Source organism: Carlito syrichta, unplaced genomic scaffold (assembly GCF_000164805.1).
Source record: "Carlito syrichta isolate Samal-C Ts95f unplaced genomic scaffold, Tarsius_syrichta-2.0.1 Scaffold313721, whole genome shotgun sequence".
Lineage (NCBI taxonomy): Eukaryota > Metazoa > Chordata > Mammalia > Primates > Tarsiidae > Carlito > Carlito syrichta.
The window spans coordinates 27,404-34,365 of NW_007257817.1; the positions used below are offsets into that span (position 1 = coordinate 27,404).

The window sequence follows — 6,962 nt, forward strand, 5'->3', positions numbered from 1 at the left end:
TTGCCCTTCTTAATGGTTGTGTAATATTCCATTGTGTATATGTACCACATTTTAATAATCCAGTCCATTTTTGATGGCACAGTTGGTTCCATGTTTTTTGCTATTGTGAATAATGCCACGATAAACATACGTGTGCAGGCATCTTTTTCATAGAGTGATTTGAGTTTTTCCGGATATATTCCCAGAAGGGGGATTCCTGGGTAGTATAGAAGGTTGATTTTTAGATCTTGTAGGAATCGTCACTTTGTTTTCCACTAAGGTTGTACTAGTTTACACTACCACCAACAGTGTAGAAGTGTTCCCTTCCATGTTCTTGCATGTCGGGTTGTCCCATTCCACCCAAAAGACCCAATTCATAGTAGGATCGAATGGTGGGACAGAGTCATTCTGCTATAACTTTTACTCTTAATTTTTCTCTGTTTAAGATCTGTAATACAAGGATGACTTTTCTAAACTTTGATGATTTTGTTCTTTCACTTATTTAACTCCCTTTGATCCAGAAAATTCAGCACTTGATGAAGTGGTTGGGGTTGATGATCAGGCAGGGTGGCTGACTTTCTGTGAACCCATCTGAGTCTGGTTCTGCCTCAGAGGTATTCTCAGCATGCTGCCTTTGCAGGAAGGTTTTCTACTTGTGTTGGAATTACCTATGTGAGCTGGTGGGCACTCCTCCTTGTTTCATGCTTGGTCTCAGAGTAAGTTTGATTCAAAACAGAAGCCTCGTGTGTTCACTCACTGTCACCTATTTTTTTTTTCCTTAAGTATTTTGAAGTTTAATTCAAGTCTACATTGGCTTCATTTTTCACATTAAGTATGTTGCATTTATTAAGAAACTCATTACAATGTGCAATTCAGATGGCTTTAAACTGTGATGAACCATTTTATTACAAAGAGTATTTTTGGTGCTAATTGGGGAGATGTGATAGTCATTTATTCTATTTTCTTTAAATGTATCATTTTCTATCGGTGGCATTAAGTGCATTTACAGTGTTGTGCCACCAGAACCACTGTCTATTCTCAAATGTTGTTTTCATTATCCTGAACTGAAACCCTCAATACATAAACAGGATTTATAGGAGGGTTCTCCCTCCCCTGACCCTCCCATTCCACTTTTCTGTCTGCATCTGACAACTCTAATGACCTCAAACAAGTGGAATTATAGTATCTGTCCTTTTGTGCCTGACCCATTTCACTGACTGTGTGGAGGCTTGTTCCTTGAAACATGCTGAGCTGGGTCCAAGAGCAGCGGAGTGATTCGTGGGGTGCAGGGCCTCCCGTTCTGGCTTCAAGACAGGCCCATGTGAGTGGTGCTGTGGGGGCAAGTTCGCCTGCCTGTGCAGGGATGAGACCAGGATAGATAAGGGAGACTTCATGGGAGGATCAGCTTTGGTCTCTCTGCTGTGGACTGGGAGTTCCTTTCCAGTACTGGTAAAGTACATTCTGTAGTGATTATTGCAGCCTCTTGTCCCTGGTGGGGCTTGTCAAGCGCCCCTGCCATGAGCTGGGTTGAGGCTGAATGTGGAATAAATTATATCTTTGGGAAGCTCTTTTGGCCTTGGGAAAGTTGAATTTTGGCTTGCCAGACATGTCAGTTACACATGCATTTCATTGCTTGTTCTATAACTGATGTGTTTAGTGTACTTTTGACAGCCCCTTTCTATCTTACAGGAAAAGCCACCGTGGTGGGTGTTGAGCCTGGGATCACCAGAGCTATGATGTCCAGAGCTGTGATCTCCATCCAGCTGTACAGGCCTCCAACACCTTTCCTTCCCCATGGGGCACTCCCTCCCCATTCCAGGACTGCCCAGTCCTTATGCCAAACCTGTGGGGAAGGCACTCTGCTTGTCTCATTTCCAGATGAGGGGACCACCTGCCCAGAGCCACACAGCAGTTAGAGCAGGGCTATGCGGAACCCACCCTCCATGCCTTAGTAGATGGCATAAGCTACTGAGGCTGGGTGCTTTTATTCTTGAGTTTAAATGGGAAGTCCATCCTTTGGGGAGTCCTAGAGCTTGATGCTGACATGGGATTGGACCCTGGGGGTCTTACTCTGAGTCCCAGGCTTCCTGAGTGGCCCGCCTGGGTGAGGGGTAGTCATCTCAGCCTGATGGTGCCCTCTGTTCCCACACAGGTTTGTGAGTGGCCGCTGATGTTCCTGCTGGACACTCCTGGTATTCTGGCTCCTCAGATTGAAAGTGTGGAGATGGGCATGAAGCTGGCCCTGTGTGGTGAGCCAGGGCTGGGGCAGGTGTCCCTCCATCCCATGGTGAGGGCTTCACCTGCTGACTTTGGCACAGGGTCCCTAGACTGGATAGAGTTGTTACTGTCTTTGTCCTGGTGTCACGCTTCGCAGAGCTCAGTGTGAAAGTGATGGTAGCACACAACTGGTAGATTCTGGTCACTGTTCTGACCCTACCCCCTTTGAGACAATGACCTTCCCTTACCTAGTTTGACACACAAGGGTGAGAGGTTAGGTCACATCGCCAAGGTGGGAAGAGGCACCAGGACATCAGCTGCATACCACCCTCTGGGGAAGCTATTATTCCCCAGGCTGGCCTTTTCCTTTGGTGCATGATTGTCTTTGGGCTGAGACCGGTATGCTGACTGTCCCAGGCTCTCAACTCCACTGCCTCTGCAGGAATGGTACTGGACCATCTGGTGGGGGAGGAGACCATGACTGACTACCTGTTGTACACCCTCAAAAAGCACCAGTGCTTCAGGTGAGTGCAGTGAAGGCGGTTAGTGGGGCACCTCTTCCTTCTCTCTCATCCTACCTAGTCTGGTATAATTTTTCATTGTACTTATTCATTTCCTTTTTTAGAGACAGGATCTCTCTCTGTGGCTGGAGTACAATGGTGTGATCATAGCTCACTGCAGCCTTGACTTCTTGGGCTCAAGTGATCCTCCTGCCTCAGTCTCCCAAGTAACTAGGACTACAGATGTGTATCACCACACCTGGCTAATTTTTTAATGTTTTTGTAGTAGAGATGAGTTTATATGTAATATTATGAAGATATTATAGACACAATAATGTGCACATTACTTCAAGTATACAGTTTGGCAAGTTTAAACATATAGTGACATCTATGAAATCACACAATCAAGAAGGTAAACATTTCCATCAAAATTTCTTGTACTCCTTGGTAATCACTCTTTCCTGCCCCCTTCCTCTGTGCTGGGCAGCTATCTGCTTTCTATCACTGTAGGTAGATGTGCATTTTCTAGAATTTCATGTAAATGGAATCATTCAGGATGTACTCTCTCTTATCTGACTTCTTTCAATAGAATGACTGTTTGGAGATTCATGCTGAGTAGTGTTTCATTGTTACAGATATAGTGCAGTTTGTTTACCCCTCCATCTGTTGATAGATATTTGGGTTGTTTGCAGATCTGGTCTGTCACAGATTAAGCTACTTTGAGTGTTCACGTGTACAGGTCTCTGTGTCGAGTGTGCTTTTGTTTTTCTTGGGTAAATAGAAGTGGAATAGCTGGGTCCTATAGAAGGCATGTTTGACTTTTTAAGAAACTGCCATACTACCCACAAGCAGGGATTGAGCGCTCTTCAGTTTCTCCACATCCTTACCAGCACCTGGTGTGGTCAGTCTTTCATTTATTATTATTATTATTATTATTTTTGCAAGTCATTATATGTTTATTTTGTGCCTATTCTGCTCATGGCAAAAGATAAGTAAAACTAGAAAATTTGCAAATATGTGAAAATCTCAAAAACATGTTTTTTTTGGTTTTATTTTGCTTTATTTTGAAGACATGGAGTAGAATTCAGGTTTAGGTACATAAGAGGTCATCATACAGGTGAACTTTGGGCCTCCCTTTGGTCCCCAGTTCTCCTGGTTTGAGATCAGGTATGTTTATTGATGTTATATGTCTCCCCGCCCTTGTGGTCTTTTAATTTCAGCCTGTCTAATGGGTATGTGTGGTGTTGGGTAGTGTTTTCACACGTCCTCGTGAGCTGTGTTACCCAGTTGTGCTGTGTCACCAGGTCTGAGCATGCTGACCTTCTCGGAGCTGATGCTGTCCTCCATGGGAGCCGTTGGGCAGGTTCCTTTCCCTCTCCACCTGTCTGGAAGGTTGGGCGAATGTTGGGCCTAGGCTAGTTTCCTGGCTTCTGAGGCTCTGCGTGGTGTTTATGGTCAGGGTTTGTCCCTGTCTGTGGCTGCTCTCTTCTGGCCTTTCCCTTCAGGCCTATCTGCCCAGACCCTGCATAGTGAGTGCACAGGGTACTGGTAGGGAGCATTAGGTGATGCTCAGCAATGCTGGCTACCTAGTCAACCCACGTTGGTCAGATTGACCCTTTTCCAGCACGGTGGAAATGTTGCAGGTGTCTGGGCTGCCTGGGAGTTGTTGAGTGCCATCCACAGCAGCAGACGGAGCATGTTGGTGGGTGGCCTGCTGGGTTACCCTTCTTGGTCTCCAGTCCAGCCCAGGCCTGCACAAACACCTGCCTGTCCTTGCTCACAGACAGGGTAGACGAAGCCTCTGCACATGAACAGCCATTGTTCAGACCATTGCAGCCAAGGGCTTCAGTGATGGAAGCATCCTCCGTGCAGCTGGCCGTGGCCACACAGGACAGAGTTCAGAAAACAGGGCAGTGGCTACCCTGTGGAGCTCAGTGTCTGGTCACTGTCTAATCACAATCTAATCATGGTCACAGTCTAATCACAGTCACCCACACAGTACCACAGTCCCCCACAGTCTCATCTCAGTAACCTACACAGCATTGCAGTACCCATGGTCCCATCTCAGTCATCCACATTGCACCATGGTCACTAATCTTGCTCACCCACAATGCATTGCAGTCACTCAGTTTCATCTTGGTCACCCACACTGCACCCTGGTCACCCACAGTCTCATCTCAGTCACACACACTGTATCACAGTCATGCACCCGCGCTCATGTCAGTCACCCACACTGCATCTCAGTCACCTACTATCTTTTCTTGGTTACCCACAATGTACCATGGTCACCCACCATCTCATTTCGGTCACCCACACCACACTACAGTCTCATCATGGTCACACTGTATTGCAGTCACCCACACTACACCACAGTCACCCACCATCTCATCTCAGTCACCTACACTGCAGTGCAGTCACTTACCATCTCGGTCACCCACACTGTGCCATGGTCACCCACAGTCTCATCTCAGTCACCCACACTGCACCACAGTCATGCATGGTCTCATGTTGGTAACCCACATTATACCCGGGTTTCCCACTGTATCATTTCAGTCACCCACACAACACCACAGTCACCCACTGTCTCATCATGGTCACTCACACTGCACCACGGGTCACCCACCATCTCTTCTCAGTCACCCACACTGCATTGCAGTCACCTACCATCTCATCTTGTTCACCCACACTGCATCACAGTCATGCACGGTCTCATATCAGTCACCCACGCTGTACCATGGTCACCCACAGTATCGTTTTGGTCACTCACACCACACCACAGTCACCTACTGTCTCATCATGGTCACTCACACTGCACTGCAGTCACCCACACTGCATCATGGTCACCCACTGTCTTATCCTGATCACCCATGATGCACCACATTCCCCACTGTTTCATCTCAGTCACCCACACTGCAGTCACCCACAGTCTTATCTCTGTCATCTCACACTGCATTGGTGTCATTGTCACCAATGCAGGAGGTGCTGTGCTGTGGCCTTGTGGAGCTGGGCCTGGCCTTCAGAAGAAAAGGCCTAGTCAGGCTCCCTGTGCAGTGCTGGTGCTGGGCCCCTTGGCACTGACTTGTGACTTGTATAGGTATGTGCAGCATTATGCCTGAGCAGTGCCTGTGATGACATAGAGCACGTCCTCAAGAGTGTGGCTGTGAAGCTGTGGAAGACACAGAAGGTGAAGGTGCTCATGGGCATGGGTAAGTATGGGTACAGGTGTGGGCATGGGAGCCTGCACCCTGTCACTCATGGGGAATCCCTGGCTGTCCCCAGGGGAGGCATGAAGGAGAGAGACATAGTGAGGATCACAAAGATGGTTCTTCTGGGAACCTGGGCAGGGGAGCTACAGAAGGTTTTAGAAAGGAAGGCACTCATAGTCCAGGCTACAGAGGGCAAGACTGACCTGCTCCCAGCCCTGGGCAGTGCTAGGTGGATACCCACAGGCCGCACTTGTCTGTCCTCTGGAGGTTCCAGGAGTAGCTTGGGCTCTGTTTTCTTTTTGAATCTGACCTGCTGCCCCAGACTTCCCTGATGCTGGTCTCTTAGGACCAGTCTCTAAGGAGGGTAGAGGTCTGGGCCTGTCCTGCTGTGAAGATACCTTTCTCACCAGACCATCTCATCCCCCAGGTGATGTGAATGTCATTCAGCCCAACTACCCCATGGCTGCCGGTGACCTTCTCCAAACCTTCTCCATGGGATACTGGGCCCTGTGATGCTGGATCTCGACATTCTGCAGGGGCCACCTCTTGGCCAAGACTGACTCCTGAACTGGTCCAGGTGGTGAGGACACCAGAGGCATGTGGCCCCCCAGACCTTCCCTGGCCTGGATGCTTAAGGTTTGGGACAGCCCACCCTTTCCAGCAGCTCCATGCTAGCCACCAGGACACTGTGCTCTTGTGCCCCACCATGGTCTGGCCAGCTCCTGTACAGAGGCCATGCTAATTGGGTGAATGTCAGGGCCACACACTGATGTCCCTAAGCAGTTCTGCATACCTGGCCTGCAAGGAGGTGAGGTTGATGCTGTAGCAGAAGAAATTAAAAAATTTTAAATTCCTAATGAAAAGACCTGTCTTTGGTTGACCCATGAGTTGTACCATTGTGCCTTGGGCCCATGTGTTAAAGCCCCTATCCCTGGTGGAAAACAGGAAGTAAATGGGTTAGTTGCTCAGACTTCTGTCAGATGCCCTCACTTCGGTGCCCCACATAAGGAGCAGCCTTGCTGTAGCAGAGGGCTTTATTTCACAACACTGTTAGATTGCA

At 48.2% G+C, this 6,962-nt stretch overlaps 1 pseudogene; it reads left to right on the plus strand.

The window, feature by feature from the left end:
- The window catches only part of LOC103273127, a 7,803-nt pseudogene extending 1,341 nt beyond the window's left edge, over positions 1–6,462 (plus strand).
- Positions 6,463–6,962: the final 500 nt, after the last annotated feature.